The sequence below is a fragment of the Lissotriton vulgaris genome, chromosome 3_1 (assembly GCF_964263255.1).
Source record: "Lissotriton vulgaris chromosome 3_1, aLisVul1.2, whole genome shotgun sequence".
Classification (NCBI taxonomy): Eukaryota; Metazoa; Chordata; class Amphibia; order Caudata; family Salamandridae; genus Lissotriton; species Lissotriton vulgaris.
The window spans coordinates 1,851,182,178-1,851,203,665 of NC_141689.1; the positions used below are offsets into that span (position 1 = coordinate 1,851,182,178).

General features: G+C 44.8%; 2 protein-coding genes across 2 annotated transcripts in view; one reads left to right on the plus strand and one right to left on the minus strand.

Annotated features, from left to right (window-relative positions):
• Positions 1-20,662, minus strand: part of FBXW7 (F-box and WD repeat domain containing 7) — a 786,853-nt gene extending 766,191 nt beyond the window's left edge. Inside the window, exon 1 of the mRNA XM_086962297.1 lies at positions 20,427-20,662. The gene's annotated coding sequence lies outside the window, so the exon portion shown is untranslated. The remainder of the gene's footprint in view (positions 1-20,426) is intronic.
• LOC147728534 (DNA excision repair protein ERCC-8-like) overlaps positions 20,650-21,488 on the plus strand; it is a 64,296-nt gene continuing 63,457 nt past the window's right edge. The window contains exon 1 of the mRNA XM_086962301.1: positions 20,650-20,756. The gene's annotated coding sequence lies outside the window, so the exon portion shown is untranslated. The remainder of the gene's footprint in view (positions 20,757-21,488) is intronic.

Consider the following 21,488-nt stretch of genomic DNA (forward strand, 5'->3'; position numbering starts at 1 on the left):
GCAATAATCCAGGGTGGAGAGAACCAGGGCACTAACCAATGTTTTGGCGGCATTTTCGGGCAGTAAGGGCAGAATTTTCTTAATAAGCCGTAGCTTGTAAAAGGCTGAGGAAGAGATCTGGTTTGCGTGGGGGAGAAAGTTCAGCCGGTCGTCGAACAGAACGCCCAGGTTCCTCACCTTGTTGACCGGTTCTGGGGGCTGACCCATGGATGAGGGCCACCACAAAGGGGACCACTCCGGGGAGAGGTTGCCAAAAATGACAACCTCTGATTTATCAGAGTTTAATTTCAGGCAATTATGGGCCATCCAGCTCCCAATTGCCTGCATACCCTGATTGAATGTATCAGCTTTTTGAGGCCCGTCATTCTTGACGGAGAGGACCAATTGGGTGTCATCTGCGTAGGATCATCCCGTGTGCTCTGATGACATTGGCAAGGTCCGACACATAAATGTTAAACAGTGTCGGACTAAGGGATGAGCCTTGAGGAACACCACATGGCAGTGACAAGGGAGGTGATTCAAATGGTCCTACAGTGACAACCTGGGTCCTGTTAGCCAGGAAGGAGGCAAGGAGATTTTTAGCGTTGCCTTGAATACCTATACTCTCGACACGGTCGACCAAGGTAGTGTGGTCGACCGTGTCGAAGGTCCCCAAAATTTGAAGACCTTTTTATAACACTTGCCGTTGCAGTAACAATCTCATGACCTGATTAGAAATTAGGTGCTGAAGATGGCACATTGGATGATTTTGTGGAAACTTTGTGTAAAATTACTAAATCCACAGATGCCATTCTTGAACAGACACCAACACTGCATCCTCTGCTTTTGGTATCATTCATTGGCACTGAAGCAGGTGCTCTTCCCCTGCAGCAGATTCTTTTCATATAACTCCATAACTGGATCTGACTTGTCCTTACGGTGGAGGGAGGGAGTCGGATTTTTAATTTTCCAATTTGTGAAAGCTTAGCTTTCTGATGGCTATCTCAAATAGCAGATTCACAGTTCTGAATATCCCCAGGTGCCAGACTGAAGTATTTTTCAGCAGTGCTGCCAGTAGGTGGAGCAATGTGTCTTTGTGGTGGCTCCATACCTCCCTGAAAGTAAAGGGCCGAGTCGTTTATGTGCCTGCCCTACATGCTGACGTCGGTTCCTTTCTATCCGTGCCCTTCAACGGGGATCCAGAGGTCTGCCCCCAAATTTGCTGGTTTACCGCTCTTAAACATTTAGCAGTATGCTAGGTAATGATGCTTTCACCAAAAAAAGTCCGGATTCAAACAGTGCGGAGACTGCAGGAAGCTGATTTAGATAACGTACTCGCAAGACCTGCGCCCTTGATGCTCTGGATACGGGCACATGCCTCATGCACCTCAAGTTAGTTGTGGACTAAGAGGCAATACTCTACATCACTATGCACAAGCAGAGGTTGAGGCATAGGTCCAGTACCCTCTCCAATTTGCAGTACTGGTCTTGAGGCTGTTCCCGCAGGTAATCCACTTCTAGATCAGAGTCCTTCACGAAGTTCAAATTGAAGTGTAGACACAAGCCCAAGAAGGCCAAGAGAGGCTCAACCCCCATCTCGAAGTCTGACGAGAAGGTGTTAGGGACTCTTTGTAAAGATCCTACTTCTCCCCCACTTCGTCCACTCATCCACCCTCCTCGGCTCCCTCTTTCGCACCTGCAATCCCCATGGAACAACATAGGAGTTCGACTGGGTTTCCACTAGCAGGTCTGCTCCCTCCCCCTAACATAGTCTGCCACCACGAGGCACCCTACTGAGCTGCTGCTGACTTTAGCAATGACTTGAATTAAGGTGCAGAGGTCCACCCCCAGTTCCTTCTGTATTAGTGCTGACTTGCATTGTCTAGCGCCGGTCAATGATCCGATACTAACCTCTAACGCCAAACTCAATGTCTGTCTGATTCAGGGATTATGCCATGCTGTGAAATTATGAAAGTGCAAACAGAGTGAAATCCAACACCTCTGCTCCGATACTGGTACCAGCACAGGATTTATTTCATTTTTGGTTCTGATTCTGACTAATTCCTTAAGACACCCAGTGACCCTCAAGACAGGGATGACGATGAGGAAGGGGATCTAGTTTCTTCCCCCTCCTTAAACAAAGGATTTATTGTATGTTATGTTACAATATGACAGTGGGCTAGATGCATTTCCAGTAATGGGCCTAGACTCAATACCTGTGCCATCAAAGGAATAAACGGTACAAAAGGGGGTGGTGATGGACGGAGCATCTGAATCAATCAAACACTCACACCGAGTCGAAAGATCTGGGTTTAATCCATCACCGTTCTTCAGTCCACTCTGCCACCCCAGTTCAGACATGGCTATATGCAAATCAGTCTGACCCTGTGCCTCATGGGAACAGTCCAGCCTGAACTGCCAAGCCATGTCTTCCCTGGACCGGAAACAAGCTTCCGAGGACCGGTTTCTGGCATGCCAGCCGTCTTCAGCCCGGCTTGCTTGAATCCAGTGGCAAAGTGAGCAAGGGACTCACGTCTGAGCATACCATGCCACACTTATGGCAGCCAAAAGCGGTACAAAAGGGGGTGGTGATGGACGGAGCATCTGAATCAATCAAACACTCCCACCCAGTCAAAAGATCTGGGTTTAATCCATCACCGTTCTTTAGCCCACTCTGCCACCCCAGTTCAGACATGTCTATATGCAAATCAGTCTGACCCTGTGCCTCATGGGAACAGTCCAGCCCAAACTGCCAAGCCATGTCTTCCCTGGACCGGAAACAAGCTTCCGAGGACCAGTTTCTGGCATTCCAGCCGTCTTGCTTGAATCCGGTCCAGGGAAGACATGGCTTGGCAGTTCGGGCTGGACTGTTCCCATGAGGCACAGGGTCAGACTGATTTGCATATAGCCATGTCTGAACTGGGGTCGCAGAGTGGGCTAAAGAACGGTGATGGATTAAACCCAGATCTTTTGACTGGGTGTGAGTGTTTGATTGATTCAGATGCTCCGTCCATCACCACCCCCTTTTGTACCGCATCAAAGGAATAAAGTCATGGCCTTCATTTAGGGATTGCCAGGGGTCTCTGCTGTGACCCAGGCATACCCCTTCTGATCCCTGGCACTGCCTTTGTGACACCAAACGTCAGCATTGGTAAAATCTGTGGAAGATACAGTTCATCCTTATGGATATTGGTGGGGGCATCACTCACCTCTTTTGTTTGTTTTAAGTGTGTTTATGTAGGAGTGTGTGTATGTGTGAATGCGTGTGTATAAGCATATGTATGTTTGAGTGAAAGTGAAGGTCAAGGGGCATGTGAAGTCACTTCCACTACCCCTGGCATTTTGGCGAATTGATGTCCATGTAGAAAGCACCTTGTTTGCAGTAATGGTTGGGATGGCATATGAAGAACTAGAATCGCAGTTGCTCGGTGTAGAGACAAAAACAAATGCATTTACCGAGATTCCTCAACCAGGTCCAGCTTCATCAAAGCAGTTATTGCCTTTTAATGAAGCCTTTAGTGATACCTTCATGGCTACATGCTTTATACTCTGCTCATGGCTGCCAGTCAACCGACCTGTTCCTACGCGACAGACCAGCCATTGGTGACCTACATCGGGCAGCCTGATTGGCCAAGCCTCAATTAATAAAGTTAAGCCAAATTCCTTTCTGGCCAATCCGCTGGATAGGTAATCAAAAAGGATTGATGTTTTTAGAAAGACGGTAAGAGAATGTTTTTTACGACAAGTCTGGCACCCAGATCTATTAATGCAGTCGGCCTTTTTAGATTTTCTGGCCAAGTACTAGAGTGCATGAGTGTAAGATCATTCTGGCTGTCCCGGTGAACTTTAGCGTCACTAACGCAAACTATAAAGGGTGGTCATGACGAAGCCAAGTTTGTACTTTGAGCTGGTCTGGAGATTATAGAATGCATGGGCAGAACTGTTGGCACCAGTGTTGTGCTCAGGTAGCACACGTAGATGTGGTCAACCTGGTTTTCTGGAGATGTGCAAGTGTCCTCAATCAATATGCACTTGGGCTTAGGCTATTTGGATAAAAGGCTGATTCAGTGCTTGCACATTTCAAGACTGAGTACGTCATAGTGCGATCCTTGGGACTGTGTATTCCAGAAAAGAAATTTTCCCACCAATACAGAACATTTGGGGGCTACTCCAGGAGGCTAGATAACAGACAATGCAAGCCTTTCCAGTCTGTATTGCAGCAACCAACATAGTCCTTTTGAGGCCAAGAATCTACAGAATAGCAGCCTTCCAATTCTTCCTCCCCTGCTGCAGCGGCTATCAAACTGCTTTAGTGTGCACTGTCACTCTCATACTCAGCCAGTTGGTGGCAGTATATGTCCTTTCCTCTCTGTCTGGAGATCCATCATGTCAGATAGATTGGTCATACAGAATGTTCAAAGTGGCTATGCCCCGCCCTTCATTTCCCCCCCCCCCTTCATTTCCTCCCCCCCCCCCCTTCATTTCCTCCCTAGCTTTCTCCCCCTTACCAGTGTGACTGTCTGGGGGAGAACTCTGTAATTCTAATGCAGTAAGTCAACCTTTTAGTTTCTCAAAGGTGCCATCGAATGGATAGCCGTCTCAAAGTGGAGGAGGGTGCCACCAGTGTTACTTCTTCAATTCACAGAAGGTCTGAGTCCTATTTTAGACCTTTGCCTGTTAAACACCTTTTGAGGGAAGACAGGTTCAGAACCTATCAACTCTAGACCAAGGAGACTCAATGGCATCCTTCAACCTGCCGGAGACACATTTTCATATTCCTGTGCTGCAGTCCCACATGCATTACCTACTTTTCAAGTTAGACAGGAGTATTTTCAATTTACAGTGCTCCCCTACGACCTTCCTCCTTGGATGTTCACAAAATTGATGGTGGTGGTCACTACCCATCTTCAGAGGTCAAGAATGCCCATAAAACCATACCTTGATTACTGGATGTGAAAGGCAGGCTTGCCCCAGTCAGTCATAGACCACCCCTGGACGACGAACTCCTGACCTCATTAGGTTTCAAAGAACCTAAGGCCACCTCAACCCCATGCTATAACTTTCATTAATTGGGATAGGTCTTGACACAGGGGTCTTCCCAGCCCCTTTAGTGGGCATCTAGCTCCCAGAATACAACTAAAGGGCCTAAGTGGTACATGTGTAGAGTTGAAAGAGAAAAGAAAGGCGTAGTAGCACCACTAATGTGTGATAGCCGATAATAGGGTAGCAGTATATTTTAACCATATAGGAGTGAAAGAGACGAAGTATGGCTTAAGATAACAATTTTTAGGTCTCACCCTGGTGAAAAGCGCGCTCTCGCTGCGAGAGCTATAGCTGTCGGCTCAGCCGACAACGATGGGAGACAAGAGCTGGCCACGCGCGCAGCATTGTCTATGGCAGCGTCGGATTCCGACGCGGGCCTTCGGATTGGGTCGCGCGCGTGAGCTTGTAACGTAGACAGCTCACGCGCGCGACCCAATCCCAAGGCGCGTGTTGGAATCCGACGCTGCCATGATGGTGCCCTGTCCACTCTTGCTCGGCGCGCTCCACGCTGCAGTTTGTGCTCTCTGGGTCTCTCTCGTGCGCAGCTCGTGCACTATGTGCCTGCCTCGTGCGCGGTACTCCTCGCACCACAGACTGGGGTAAGTCTCGTCCTGTTTTACTTCTCTCTGCCTCTTCTCCATGTTGCTGCCCCCCCCTCCCCATTCCCCTGCCCAGTCATCACTGCTCGCCCATACTTTCACCCCTTTCCCAGTGCTTTTCTTGCCCGCCCGCATGATTGCTTGGCCACCACCCTCTAACATGATTGCTTGTTTTTCTAGCCTGCTGATGTTCTCGCTGCATGTACAGGTTCTAGTCTTGGTGGTGAAACCTCTCGTGATTTTGGGCAAATCACTTAATCTATCCAGGTGATAAATTGCACTAAATAAATCTGCTGCAAAACAAAAAAAGCAGAAAGAGGCAAAACTTTATGAAAAAATAGTTCCACCAAAGTATATGTTATCAGTATTTCGGCTACAGGGAACTGATGAGAGAAGCCGGCGAGGCACAAGCAATGGTAAATGCAGACAAATATACCACAGCCAATAGCAAAATGAAGGTAAAGTAAGCCAAGGAACCAATGAAAAGCCAGGAATGAGAGGAGGCGAGATGTAAACCACTTTTAGGCTTACATTTAAAAACAATAAATATCACAAGCACAGCTTAAGCGTTGTGCAGGCAAAACCTAAAAAGCACTATGACATGGCCTTCGCTGGCCACATCGTCGCGCTTATTTCAGTGCCTTTCAGCCATGCTGAACATGCAGATGTACAGCTAGACAACATGGCTAAAAGGCATTCACGTTGACAAGGCCAATAGCCTGGGCATTGACACGCTCTATTGGCTTTGCAAATGCTTTTTCGCTGTTGACAAGGTCTTTCTGAACAAATGTAGAAGTGATACTAAAAAACAGCTGAGGAGCTTTGAAGTGTAGCGAGAATGTGGACTAACAGCCAGAGCTGCCGAAAGGGTAACTGGGAACCAGGTTCGAATTTCGGGGTCGGCTGAACAATTTCTGATTCTGGGAAAATCACTTATGCTCCCCCATGCGTACGTCAAGGAATGTGTCTTTGTTTAATGTAACTGGTGAACACTGAAAGCTCTCCAATACCACTGGCCGGTGTTAGCACTATGGATAGATGGAGGACGGAATAAGCGCTCAAATACGTTTGTTCGCACCACGCCAAAAAAAAAAAAAAACAGCAGCAACAAGGGAGGTAGTGGGGGGACAAGTCAATAAGGGAAGCAGGAGGGGATGGGGAAATGGCCAAGGAACAAAGGGGAAAAAAAAATTAATTGAAGCAGGATGTGCGACAAAAATGAATGTGTCATTGTGTAATGTAACTAGTGAGCAACTTAAGCAATCCAATCGGCTTGTATTTGCGCTATGGCAAGAGGGACAACAGAGCGAACGCTCTAACACCATCAGATCGTGCAAAAAATGTTTTAAAGTGACGTCCGTGCTTTAACTACTTTTTAAGAAATGCATTTGTTTATGTACACATGCATGCATTTTAGTGGTATGTGTGGATGTGCAAGGGAGATGGCCTGAAAACACCAGTACTCTGATGGAGTGCTCGAAAACAAAGAAAAAAATAGCTCTGCAAACGGGGAGCAGTGTAAGGCGATGTAAGTGGTCCATGTGCTTTTCGGAGGGCCAAACACAAGAAGAGTGCACGATGTCTGCATGCCATGATAAATGGCATCAAAGAAATTGAGAGCGACGCTGAAGTTTACCAATGGTAGGAGATGCGTGGCCTGCAAGCCCACAGAAAGAATATAACACATCTCTTCGAAACCGCGCATGCGTGGTCTAGCGGAGGCCTAAAAAGATCAGTGTGGCACACTGTTTCTCTTGATCATGCATGCTCAGCACATACACAGATGTTACTTCAATAATAAAAACAAATGCAGCGGCTCAAGACTAAAGAGAATAAGACGCGGGAATAAGTTGGCTCTCAGCAAAAGGCTGATGACGGGCAGTACAGTTCTGCCAACATTCAAAATGGATATGGCCCACAGGGTTATCTTGTAGTGCAAAATACAGACAGTCTAACCTCAAAGATATACATAGCTACCCCATTTCAATAATAAAGTTAGCTCGCAAAACAAAACCTTTGGTGTTGAAATACAGAAATAGATCGATGTCAAAAACAAACTCATTATTTTCATCATGTTTCTATTGCCAGTTTAAATTTCCAGTAATAAAAATATAACCATTCGCTTAATTAACAACACCCTAGAAGTGGCGTCAGTGGTCACATATCATGAACAGTCAGGCTGATTATGTAGCCCCGTAGTTTCCAGACAGACTAAAGAGTAGGGCCGCTCATTGTGAAAATTGTGAGCTGCACTGTCGCCCCTAGAAATTATTTTAGGGGGGAGAGTGCACAAGGGGCCACAGATTGTAATGGTAGGTTACCTACAACAGCCAATCATGAACATTGTACATGTGTATGATTATATTTATATATATATATATATATATATATATATATATATATATATATATATATATATATATATATATATCTCCAACAGTACTCCTTGCCACTCCTTGGAACACACAGAGCACGGACCACATGTAGGTGCAGATTTTCTTTATTTCATTGAGTTCATCTTCAGTGCTAGCAGCATAACGCGTTTCGGCACTACAAGTGCCTTGATCACATGATGTGCATTGTCAATTACCACCTATTTTTATACTTACATTTTTTTTTCCCCCTTTTCAAGTTTTTTTCTTTTTTTGATGTTTTTACCTTTTCTGTGTTATTTGCTCTTAAAGTGACAGGTGCATAAATTCAGCATTAACATAGACAAAATACTGCCGCAATTGGTCTTAATATGTACCACATGTTACAGAGCAATTTTTTCTTCTTCTTTTTTATACAATAATAGTTTAAATACTCATATTTTGAAGAATTGCAACTGTTCAAATTCAATGATAAAAGAATTCAATGATAAAATAAAATTTGATTTTGCGTCCAGGTTTAAATACCCTGTCTTAATGTAATGGTTTCTGCACCACTTACTTCTATCTTGGTTGTGCCAAAAACACCTTAAATTACAGGACAAATTAAAAACGTAAACTTTACTTTTGAAATTATCATTTACGCACCACTTTCATATTACTAAAAGTCATAATAGAACTCACATTTATACTTCCACTTCACCTTTAAAATTAATTTTACTCATGCAACTCCATACACAACTATATTTCGCCCCTTCTCCATGCACCAGCTACACCCTTGGATATTACCCAAGTTATAGCATGTGAAATCATTGCAGTAATTAAAACATGAATATGATATCAGAAATTATATTTTCTGCCAGAACACAGTGCATGTTACAGTGAGCCACAGTACTCAAAGTGGAGCATAGTGCAATTGTGTTTTAGTTTGAGGAACCTTCAAACACAAATCAAGCTTTGCGTTGGATAGTAAATCCCACCCAAACTCTTTGCGCCGGGTTTGCATGACTTGTGATGCAAACCTGGTGCAAAGCATTAGAATATCTGGGCTTAGTTTTTTCTGTAGTCTCCCAGACAAACTCTTATGCCCTTTTCCGTCTGAAGCATTTCTGAAAACCTCTCTCTGCATGTCTAGTACCTCACATTTTTCCTCTTCAGTACCCTTATCTCATTCTTTCCTGCACATATTTACTTACAATCACCTCTCTACGGACACACAAATGCACCCACTCATAGGGAAGGACTACCTTTTATTTTTTACCCTGTCGATATTCGACACTTGTGTACCCTCCATTACAAATTTCACACAGAATCACATTTACAACTTTCACATGTGCTCTGCAGAGAGGCCAAGATTGAAGGAACACATATTCTAAACCTCTTTGCGACTCACTCATGGGAACTGTGACAAATTCACTCTGATGGTAGCCTAAACTCTACAGCTCTCAATCATGGTCTGTTGTAAACATCCACCTACAACCTAATCTCACATAGATATATAGAGGCAGCTCTTTTCCCAGTATGCACTATACATGAGTAACATGTTGCATGAAAAAAAATAACCACAACATCCTGAAAAAATCAAGTAGTTAGGGAATTCAAGAGTAAGTAAAACATGAAGTGTACGTTAGAACAAAACCGTTGTCATTTGAAGGTGGGACAAAGAAGGGGGTGGACAATTTCACAGGTGACAAAGCAGCCCTCTGCATCCCTCCATGCCCGCTGACCGTTCCTCTAAGCCCTTCCACCGCCACCCCTTAAAGCAAATTGAGAAGAGAGATAATAGAGTAAAAGAAACGCCAACAGAGTGTTATTAAAATAACAACAAGAGAAAAGGAAGGCAATCATTGGACTATTACTTCCAACTGAAAAATGGGCTTTTCAACTACTCCTAAAACATATGAACCATTACAGCAGACAATGACACGCCATGTAAAGAAACTTCATCCCTGTGATTGTCCAGCATGTTACAAGGAATTTTAAAAAAAGTTCAGCAAAAGAAATCATAAGTCTTCATTTTTAGTACCATGAGCATTGGGTAAAACTGCGGAAACCCCTGTTTTCTTTAGGTTCCGCCTTAACAGCATGCCTGCTTTGACAGCTAAATAGATTGTTAACAAACAAAAAAAGCTTAAAAATGCACTAAGAGCCCATCAGTTACTTATCACTGGTTGTCTTCCATGTCACGTCCTTCCTAGCTTCTGATTTATCAGTGCCTCCTGCTCCTTCCTCCAAGCACTTCCAGTTTTCATCCCTGCTGTGGAGCATGGACATAGTACATCCATCCACATGTCCTTCCACTGGCTGCACACTCCTTCGGGTACTTTTTTCCCACTTTTGGACATGCATTCTCTGCAGTCTGTCTCCCGCCTCTCCCTTGTAGTAGTTGTTCCCCCGCCCTCCTCCCTCTATCCCTTGTGTTGCTGTTCCCTCCCTCCTTCCCCACCCCTCCCTCGGGTAGCTTTTTTTGTAATTAGTTTTTTTGCTGTTTTATATAGCACAAACTCGACCAGAAGGTATTGGAGCGCTTTACATGAACACCAGGTTCATTATTCAAGGACATTTTCATTCTTTTAGATACGGGGAGATTAAGTGAGCTTTCCCCCTCCCCTCCTGTTGTTGCTGCCCTAACCCTCCTGCCTATTGCCTTCGTCATGTTGCTTCACCCCCATTCCACTGTCTGTTGTTGCTCCCTTCCTTCTCCGCACTCACCTCCATCCTGCGGCTTGCCACCACTCCCTCGCAGCTGGTTTATTAAAAAATAAAAATGTTGTGATGCAGTCAACGCTGCCAGCGTCATAGCGCTTTATTTTCTTTCGTTTACGCCATGTTGCACAGCAGCCCACACTGCTATCCAACATGTCAAAAAAATACATTGACAAAGCCAAGAGATCTTGCACATTATTTTTCCTCCAGTAACACTGTAAGTCACTTCAGGGACACCACAAATGACAAAAAGCGAGGTTCCCTTTCAAGGACACAATAAGTAGTAAAGATAATTAATTGAAACAAGTAGGTTACAGAGGCAGAGCTCTTTCTCAAAATGATACAAATAGCACACTGCAAGCCACGACAAGCCGAAAGAAGCAAGTTATTATAAATAGTTCTGATAATGAATGCCCTTTCATTTTTGCCAGCCACATATTGCTCCAGCAGTCGTTCAAAAGATGATTATGTGCCAAAGTGCGATAGAAGATAGGGTAGCACTTGGAAACCAGATATTACCTCGGAAGGACAAAAGGGTGGCGTGGATGTTGTTTTTGGAATAATATAAAAATATAAAAAGTATTTACTTAAAACATTAAAGTCTTAAAAAGGAAATAAGAAATTCTATGTAATCTGTACTACAAGAAAGCAAAATTTCTGAATAAATTTTACAAGACATGAAGCAGATCATAATTCAAAGTGACGTTTCTAGGTGAGCAATGAAAAATATGACTACCCTTCTCCTTGGGCCTGCCGCCTGTCACCGTGAAACACATTTGTTCTAGTGCCTTACATGTTAACAATGCATATAATAAATGTGTTACTTCCAATCACAGTACAAGATTACAACATAGAGATTACCTCTTTACTGATTATCTATTTATTTACATTACTGAAGTGCGTTCCTGGGGTGTTTTTTTTGGATACTGGCTATATGGACATTCTCTATCAAACACAAGAAATATCTAAACAGTAACTGACATGCACCACAGAATTACAGTTGAAGGCAGGGGCGTGTGTAAATGAGTAGTGTGACTTTCCATAGATGGGGTCAGAGAAGGTTTTTGAACTGGAAATAAAAATCTGTACTTAGTGTTGAATTGGAAGTATTGCAGTTCTGCTGAGAAGTAATGACATGCCTCACTAACAGTTCTAAAGAACTAAGAAAATGCGATAGTAATGGGGCATTAAATGTATAGCCTAACGAGAAGGGCTGGGTCTGCCCCACTGAAAGTATGACAACTTAGAAGTGCAGGTGATATTTATTAAAGCATTAGCCCTGCTGAGAAGTCATATATTCTATATCATTAAGTATTAAACTGCTGATGCGAAGTACAGGCACTGCCATGTTAAACGTATTATAAAAGGGGCCTTCTACCTTCTGTGTAATAATAGCAAGCTACTAATATTAAGTGTTGCAATAGTGACCACATCAGACAAGATTACATTAGTGATCACCATGCCCAAGAATACCAGTAGTAATCACCTCAGTGCAACAGGACGGCTGGCAACAGTAATGTAAAAAAAAGGCTTTGTCAGTTTGGAATGCCTATACATAGGCAATACGTCAGCCACAGCTGCAGCGCACCTGGCACAGAAGTAATAATATTAGTAACAAGTTTCCCCACATGATTTATCACTCAAAGATCACCTTTAAAAACATTTTGGAAATTCTGCCATTTTTCTCCCCACATTTCGTCATACATATGTTGATTTAACCAAGCAAAAATTACAATTTAGAAGGCTGGGATGCACACAGGAGAGCTACTGACAGGTAGCTGGAGAGCTAAACATAGCTCACGACCTACTCATTACACTCATACTTTGAAATTCTGCAATTGCTCCGACAAACGTATTGCATTTCTGCTGTTAGGTGTTGTTACTATTTTGTGAAGAGTATTTATTGCTTCTGTATTCTTGTAGAGGGGTGTTTGTTTCTAATTTTACTGCAGTCGATTTTTTGTTTTTTAGGTCTCGCCTGTCGATGCGCATGCGCATCGAGCTTGCGAGTCTATGGTGGCTTATCCACTCTTTATCCCCAACTTGCAAGGAATCGTGGAGATTCCTTGCAGTGCACGAGAAATTTAAGCTTAATGCGCATGCGCATTGAGCTTAAATGCGCGTGCACATGCCCCCAGCCGCCTGCCTTGCCTACTCTCTCACACAGCCTCCCCCAGCTCCACCCCCTCACTTCTTGATTGCACGGCCGCTAGGCCGTGCCTCCTCTACTCTCCTCCTCCTACTCTCCTCCCCGTCTGTTCCCGCACTCCTCCCACACCCCCGCTCCGCCCCCTCCCCTGCCTGCCATGTCGCGTTCAAAACTTTTACTCCATGCATAATCACGGAATGCGGAGCTTCTAAAAATAGTTGCTTTCATTTTCTTCCTTCCCTTTATGCACTCCTATTCTCAATTATTTCTACATTCCTTACTTCTACGAACTCCTGTCTTTGTGCCCTTACATTGAATTTGCTCTTTCAAGTACGTTTTCATTTTTTCTCTCACCTTCATGCATAATTCCCAAATACTGAAATTCTGCTTGCTAGCAGTCCAGTCCCGCCACACGTCAAGTACCACCGAGTCGGATAACAGTAAACATCTGTTATCTGTCAACAGCAGCACGCGAGATCTTGTGGGGTAAAGTGGCGCTCTGTAAATGCATGTTATATAAGAGAGAGAGAGACATTTTCAACAGAGCAAGAAGGTTTCAAACATCCAGGCAAATCACCTCACATTTATGGCAGTTTTATTCACATTCCAGTCTATTGCCGAGATTGTGAGCTGAATCGCGACCCAGGAGAGGACTCGAAACCACTTCCACATGGCATTTTTTCCACGTACGGCCAAAGAATGGAATGTTATTATTATTATTTTTTTTGGGTGCATGCACATTGTCAAACTTCTCCCGGGCTGCTGATTTAAAGCTCGGTAAGCCCCCACAGAGCTGCTTTTTAATTGCTTCCGAGGGATGCAGGTCAGATCTCCAGTTAGCCGCAGCGCCTTGTGGTTGCAAAAGCCATACTGTGGCTTTTATTTGCATTTGGAAAACATTTTTTAACTTATTAATGGCATGTAGGTAAATCATTTTTAATAAACGGAAGAGAAGCCTAAGGTAGAGGAATACCGTTGACAGAATTATGCTTTAAGGTCCTACTTAAAAGCATTCTTTCATCGTCACATTTTTTTTTATAGTTTCCATAACCTCGGCTAAACGAGCGCTCACAAACCTTTCCCTCTCCATTTTTAAAGAGGACTGGATTTTCACTTCCTAATTGGCTCGAACCATTGATGCGGCATTTCCTATTTGAAGAAAACGTCTCATTTAAATAGCTGCGCTTTGGTTGAATCTGTTCTCGAAATTTAGCAATCGTAAAGTGTAACACTAAAGAAAAATGTAAATTACTCGCAGGAGCGGCTGTCAATGCCGGAATTCGCCCCCGTGCGCCTTGAGGTGGCAGGAGATGTAAGTCGCGGCCTATGCATACATTTGCATCTTTCACTGAAGAATATTTCAGCGCTCCCACAAAGGGTCTTAGCTCGCTTACCGTGTCACTGTTCTGTTGCATGACAATCTAATCACCCCCTTGTTTTGGTGAATCAGATTTTATCTGGGCAAGCTATTATCTGGTGAGAGCTTGAGTTGGCAAAGAACAGTTGCTTTTAAATCTTTTTTTTTTTGTTATAATTTCATATGTGCTGTGCGTTCAAATACAGAGGTCAAACGTTAGCTTATTTCTTCCTACAAATTACTGCTCATTTTATCCTGGAGACTGGTGTTTGTTTCTTTCTCTGCCTGCAAAGTTAGAGGATTTTGGGAAGAGAACTGTCTGACAATTGTGCTGAAGTACATGGAATTTGTCTTTTAACTCACATTTAAGTAGCTTGTAACTCCACTGCACTCCTCCCACACCCCCGCTCCGCCCCCTCCCCTGCCTGCCATGTCGCGTCGCATTTCTCCTCCCCCCTCCCCACAGCAATGCCCTCCGTTCCTACTCTCCTCCCCTCGCCGTCTGTTCCCGCACTCCTCCCACACCCCCAAAGGCCAGGGCTAAACTATAGGCCGCCGTCTGTGTAATCTCCTGCCATCGCCATCTGTTCCCCCACCCCAGCCACCAGCACCTCCCCTCTCTCACCCCGCAAAAAGCAAACATTTAGACAGCAATCTCACACCATTACACGATGTTTCCTGGTGAGTGGAATACACTGATAACAACCTTGTCTTGCTTATGCATATTATCATAGGAGCCTTTTAAAGTGATTCAGCTACCATTATCATTATTTAGTGGAGCTTGCTGTTTTAACAGCTGATGCAGCGATTGATAGCACAATAGCAGCCATACAAGTCAAGAATGGTAGCACTCTGAAACTGGCATTTTCCTGGCATTGTCCTGGCATTTTCATATTTTCCCAATGGTTGGCAGTCATCTGTTAATGTTCATGCAGTTCTTTAGTACTAAGGAGTAATCATCGTCCCATTCAGGATGCACTCGAGTTATCGCTCTGGGTTTGGCCAGAGAAATCTGAAGCAGTCTGGATGATCTCATGCCACCAATTCTTCAAAAAGGTACAATAAGAAAAGCCTTTGTGTTGGCTTCAGCTTTTAACTTCCATGTGTTTTTCTTGATTTGCCATTACTTGTGTGTTCTGTTTATTTGGGCTAAGGCATTTCGTGGATGGCTACATTGTTCCAATTTGTGTTTCAATTGGGTTTTGTGATGAGGGATCAAGCAGTCATTCTGTTACACTGTGCATTCGACGTGGTATGTAGGTTGTAATTATCAGACAGCTTGTGTATTTTGATGTACTTACTTTGCTGAAGTTATGACATTTTAATTGCAGATTTATAACATTTTTGTTTAGGAAGCCTCAAAGGTGCAAGGACAATATTGGATTATGCAATATTTTCCTGTACATGCTTTTTAAATTCAATGCTTAGGATGAACATTTAATTCGGACTCCTTTTCATAACACTCTATTTAAGAGTAACAGCATAACTCTTTGCCTGATGTCTGTTTTGCAAAGGGGCTCTACCGTCAGGTAGCACCTTTTACAGGTTTTATCTTCCTTGATGTGGGTGGGGAAGGCTCTCTCCTAAGTTGTTACAGCTAAATGTGGCACGGGCTATTTAAATAAAATCTTCCCAGACAATGAAGCAGGGTTTTCCGCCAAGGCTATTCAACTAACCCTTGTATGGTCCTGACTACACTTATAGAAACATATACATTGGTCTGGCCCAGTCCTACCAAACTGTGACTTTGGACATATATTAGGGTGTTATCAGGGTCAATAGTACTTACTATCGACAGTGGTTGTAATTTAAACAGTCTATAAGCAGTCCTCTGAAGTCATTAGATGTAGCTCACTCACCCTCACCCTCTCACCCTCACTCACCCTCACCCTCACTCACCCTCACTCACCCTCAACCCCTCACCCTCACTCACCCTCACCCTCACTCACCCTCAACCCCTCACCCTCACTCACCCTCAATCCCTCACCCTCACCCACACTCACACTCACCCACACTCACCCACACTCACCTTCACTCACCTTCACCCACCCTCACTCACCCTCACTCACCCTCACCCTCACTCACCCTCAACCCCTCACCCTCACTCACCCTCAACCCCTCACCCTCACTCACCCTCACCCTCAACCCCTCACCCTCAATCACCCCCACTCACCCTCAACCCCTCACCCTCAACCCCTCACCCTCACTCACCCTCACTCACCCTCAACCCCTCACCCTCACTCACCCTCAACCCCTCACCCTCACTCACCCTCAACCCCTCACCCTCAATCCCTCACCCTCACTCACCCTCACCCACACTCACCCACACTCACCCACACTCACCCACACTCACCCACACTCACCCTCACTCACCCACACTCACCCTCACTCACCCTCACACTCACCCACCCTCACCCACCTTCACCCTCACCCACCCTCACTCACCCTCACCCTCACTCACCCTCACTCACCCTCACCCTCACTCACCCTCAACCCCTCACCCACACTCACCCTCAACCCCTCACTCACCCTCAACCCCTCACTCACCCTCAACCCCTCACTCACCCTCACTCTCACTCACCCTCAACCCCTCAGCCTCACCCTCACTCACCCTCAACCCCTCACCCTCAACCCCTCACCCTCACTCACCCTCACTCACAACGCCTCACCCTCAACACCTCACCCTCAACGCCTCACCCTCACTCACCCTCAACACCTCACCCTCACTCACCCTCACCCTCACTCACCCTCAACACCTCACCCTCACTCACCCTCAACCCCTCACCCTCACCCTCACTCACCCTCAACCCCTCACCCTCACTCACCCTCACTCACTCACCCTCACTCACCCTCACTCACTCACCCTCACTCACTCACCCTCACTCACTCACCCTCACTCACTCACTCACCCTCACTCACTCACCCTCACTCACTCACCCTCACTCACTCACCCTCACTCACTCACCCTCACTCACCCTCACCCTCACTCACCCTCACCCTCACTCACCCTCACCCTCACTCAGCGCAACCACAGCATCTTCACTAAATATATTTAATAAACTTTAAGCTATTGGCAATATAAAATAAAATCCATTTTATTTACGTATTAATTATTAATTGTTTTTTAAAGCCATTGATTTTTTTAATATCAATACATATAAGTCACATATAAGTCCCGTTAATACAAAACATGTTGCTTTACAAATGCTAGAGGTGTCACATTTACAAAAATTATAACTATTGGCTTTGTAAAGAAGAAAGCTATTAATTTAGCTATTTAGAAAAAACAACACATAAATAAAAAAATAAAAAAAAATAACACCTATAGCTCAAACTTTCCTACTGCGAGACCTATTGCATTTCCAATGCAATAGGTCTCGGAGAATTTGAGTTAGAGCTTTTAGAAATGTTTATGGCTTTTTTTTTTAATTCTTTAGCATTGGCTACAGGAAACAAAAATGCTAAAGATTTACAAAAAAACCCATAAACAATTCTAAAAGCACTAACTCTAATGCTGCGAGACCTATTGCATTTCTAATGCTTGTTCTTATAATATGTTTTTACTATTTTCCTTTTTCTGTTGTAATTTTTATATTGCTTTATGGGATCTGTTTTTGTCTTCTGTATTTTATCTGTAAAGTATGTGCATGTCTTATTTGTTACTGGGTTTTTCACCTTGAAGCTCTGAGTTCAAACATTGTTTGTGCTTAGTAAATAATTAACTAGGCAGTGGTAGTACTAACCCCTAAAACGTATTAGTGTCCTGCCGAAAAGTGCTGGTACAGTCCCATAAGAAGTATTACAGTCCTGCTGAGAAATGTTGGCACGGTTTGATGAGATGAATGGGAGTCTTGCTGAGAAGTGCTGACCTCTTTAACAGTATCAAACTCCGCTGGAAAGTGCTAGTACTGGCACATTAACAGTATTGATGTCCTCTTGAAAAGTGTTGGTACAGTCCCATTAAATGTATTACATTCCTGAGAAGAGAAGATGCTGTCCCATTAAAGGTATTATTTTTTTTATTTGAAAAGTTTCATATAGCGCTGGCTAGACCCGGAGGTATCAGAGCGCTTCTGACAGCGAAGTGCTGGTACGGTCTCATAGAATTATTAGAATCCTACTGAGGAATTGTTACTACTTCCCAAATAGAAGTGTTTTGCGGTTTTGCTATTACTGCCCGGTAAAAAGTATACCAGTCGTGCTGAGAAGCACTGGTGAAACCTCATTAAGATTACAACAGAACTATTGAGAAATGATGGTACTGACTAACTGATAATGTAACAGTCCTAGCAAAAGGTGATGTCAGTGTTCCATTAAAAGTATTATAGTCCTAATGGCAAGTGTTGGTACTCCCACTGAAAAGATTACATCCAGTGTTACAGCTGGTAAGTGCTGGCACCATCAACTAAAAGTACTGCTGCCCTTGTAAGTAATGCCAGCGTGGTTCAACTGAATACGCCCCAGTGAGGGAGAGAAATGTTTATACCATCATGTTGAAAGTAATACCTCTCCTTAGATTAGTGCTTATATTGTCCACCGTCCAACCGGCAGAGTGGTACAGTCCTATTGATAAGCGTTCATACTATCAATTAAAAGTATCGCAATTGGACTGGGATGTTTGGGTAGTGACCGCCTTAAACGTTTCCAGTCTTGTCAGTGAGTGCTGGTAGTGCTCCTTTAAATTTACTTCAGAAACGCTGGCCAATGTTTGCACTACGCAATTTAAAGTTGTATTCTTGTGGAAAAACGTTGACACTCATTACAAGCATTGCAGTAGAATTGAGAAGAGCAAAAAGTAGCTTTTGACAGGTATTACAGTCCCTCCGAGAAAAGCTGTCTCTCTCCCATAAAAAGAATTATAGTTCTACTGAGGATTACTGAAACGGTCCCACTAAAAGTATTAAAGTCTAGCGGCAAATAGCCAGTGCGTTCCTATTAACAGTAATACAGGTCTGGTTAGCGTTCACGGTATTCCAATAAAGGAGATGCACAGCAATTGAGAGAAATATTGCCACTCGCCCGATTAATATAGTTATACTGGTACTACACGTTTAAAAGTATTAGCTTTGCCATTAGCAATACAAGTCTCGCTTGGAGGTACTGCGGTTGTTTCAGTTCTAGCACTGCCTTACCGTGAAGAATAGGTACTCTGCCATTAAAAGTATTGTAGCCCCATCAACAAGATATGGTAGTCTCACCATTTGTATTGGACTGCAGTTGAATTGCATCAGCGCTTCCACTTAAACTTCCTGCTGAGAAATCCTGGCACCACCCGAACAAAACAGACACGCTCCTATTTTAGGAGCGCCGGTATTGCGTCGATGACGATGCTACAGTCTATTTGAGAAGTGCCAGGAATTCTTCCATAAAAACCTGACAATTCGAAGGATGGGTGCATACACCGTGTACTCTAAAACAAATAGATAAACGCAGTACAGTATTGTTTCCGTCTGTTTATTTACAGTATGTATGTAAAGCGCTCGGCTACCTACGGGCCAAGCTAGCGCTGTATAAAAGTTTTAAAATAAAACAATAAATAAAATAAAAATAAATTTTGTGACAGATCAGGGGGGGTTAAAGCTTTCACTGTGTTTACGTACATTCACATGTCCTGGAAAAGGCAATAAGCAGTAGGGCGCGCTGGAGGATGCTAGGCAAGCAGCGGGTATTCTCGTGCTGTCGCTCCAGGCAGCCAGCGTCCAGTCCCAGGCTGCAAGGGCTCACAATGCTCAGACGCTGGGATTCGAGCGAGCACCAAAGTGACATGTTTCTGATAGGTGCGCAATAGCATTGAGCTGTGGGGCGCGATAACGAGACAGGGCGACAGCTTCAGCATCCGTGTGACAGACAAGGTTAAAGCAGGACAAGAGCTGCGTGTAGCGCCGCATACCGTACAAAGAGCCGTTGCAGGGCATCCAATGCGTGCAGATTGAGAGCCTAGAAGTGATCCCAGGGTCTATAGCACAACTCCCTGAGGCTGCCGTGGTCTGAAGCGCCACACACACGAGGGGCGGGTCCGCATCCTTCACTGAGCACTAAGAGAGGCATGGGATGTGGGTAGAGGGCACGCCGGGGGAGCTGGCGGGCACATGGTAGAGGAGATGCCCACCAGGAGGGATTCCCAGCTGAGGTTGCTGGCAACTGCATTGTCAAGGGGTGTGGAAGGTGCTCCCCAGGGAGTTTAATCCAAGTTATGCTATAACACTAATCGTCCCCGCACTCACCTCTCAGCGCCGCCTCTTCTCCCCAGTGATATATTGCTGAAAGGGGCGCCTCTCTGCCCAAGAAGGTGGCTGCAGGTGGTGGCGCTACATGGAGCTCCCGCGGGCCCGGGGAGCCACCTCCGCTGCCCCCTGCGGGGCTCCCCGGTGGTGCCCGGGGGTGCGGTGCTAGACACGGTGCAAGCGGCGGGAGCAGCAGATGCACACACTCACTCGCATACAACCAGGGCACGGCGCGCGCAAAGCACGTCAGTCGCCCGGCAACCGCCGCATGCCGGCGCGACCCAGTGACGTGTGCGGGAGGAACAGAGAGCAGCCAGGGACTGGAGACAGGTACGGGTTTGTGGGGGACTGGGGCTGGCACAGTGCGGGTGTGAGCGAGCCGCCGAAGCTGGGCTCCCACCCATGATTGTTCATGCCTATACGGTTTAGAAAGGAAACCCCTCGTTATATCTCTTCAAACATGCTGACACGACTCAACGTTTGTGACCGTCTTGTTTGTAAATATCTCTCGCTAAAATGCAGTGGTTTAGTGGCCGAATACGGGTGTCGCCTTCTTTCTGCTCATGTACTTCCCTCTTAGTTTCCTTAACTGTTTGCACATGTGGCACTGTTTGTGTTTTGGAGACTGGTTTCTTTTAACGGCATTTGCTTTCGGTGGGAATGTTCGCACAGAGCAGAGTTGGCAGTTTGGGTCTGACGGGTCTGACTGTTTAATGTTTGGCTTTCGTAGATGTTTGATTTTGTGCAAACACATCGCATGCAACCTCGCAAAGACTACTTTTACGCGTAAAAAAGAATGTAGAATAATACACATTGGTTATGTGCAAAGTGGACTCGTGAGTCGTTGTCACGTCCCCTGACGATCTCTGAGTTCTACAACAAATATTGTAACAATATTGTAGAAAAGGAGAGATACCCTTAGTCCCTTTAGGTATTATGTCTTATTCTAAATGCATTCATATAGCACTTCTCACGAGGCGCTTAAGCGTTTCTGCGGACGGATAGAACGATATTCCATGGATGGAAGACCATGGCTATCTCTTGTCCTGTGTAATTGTGTAG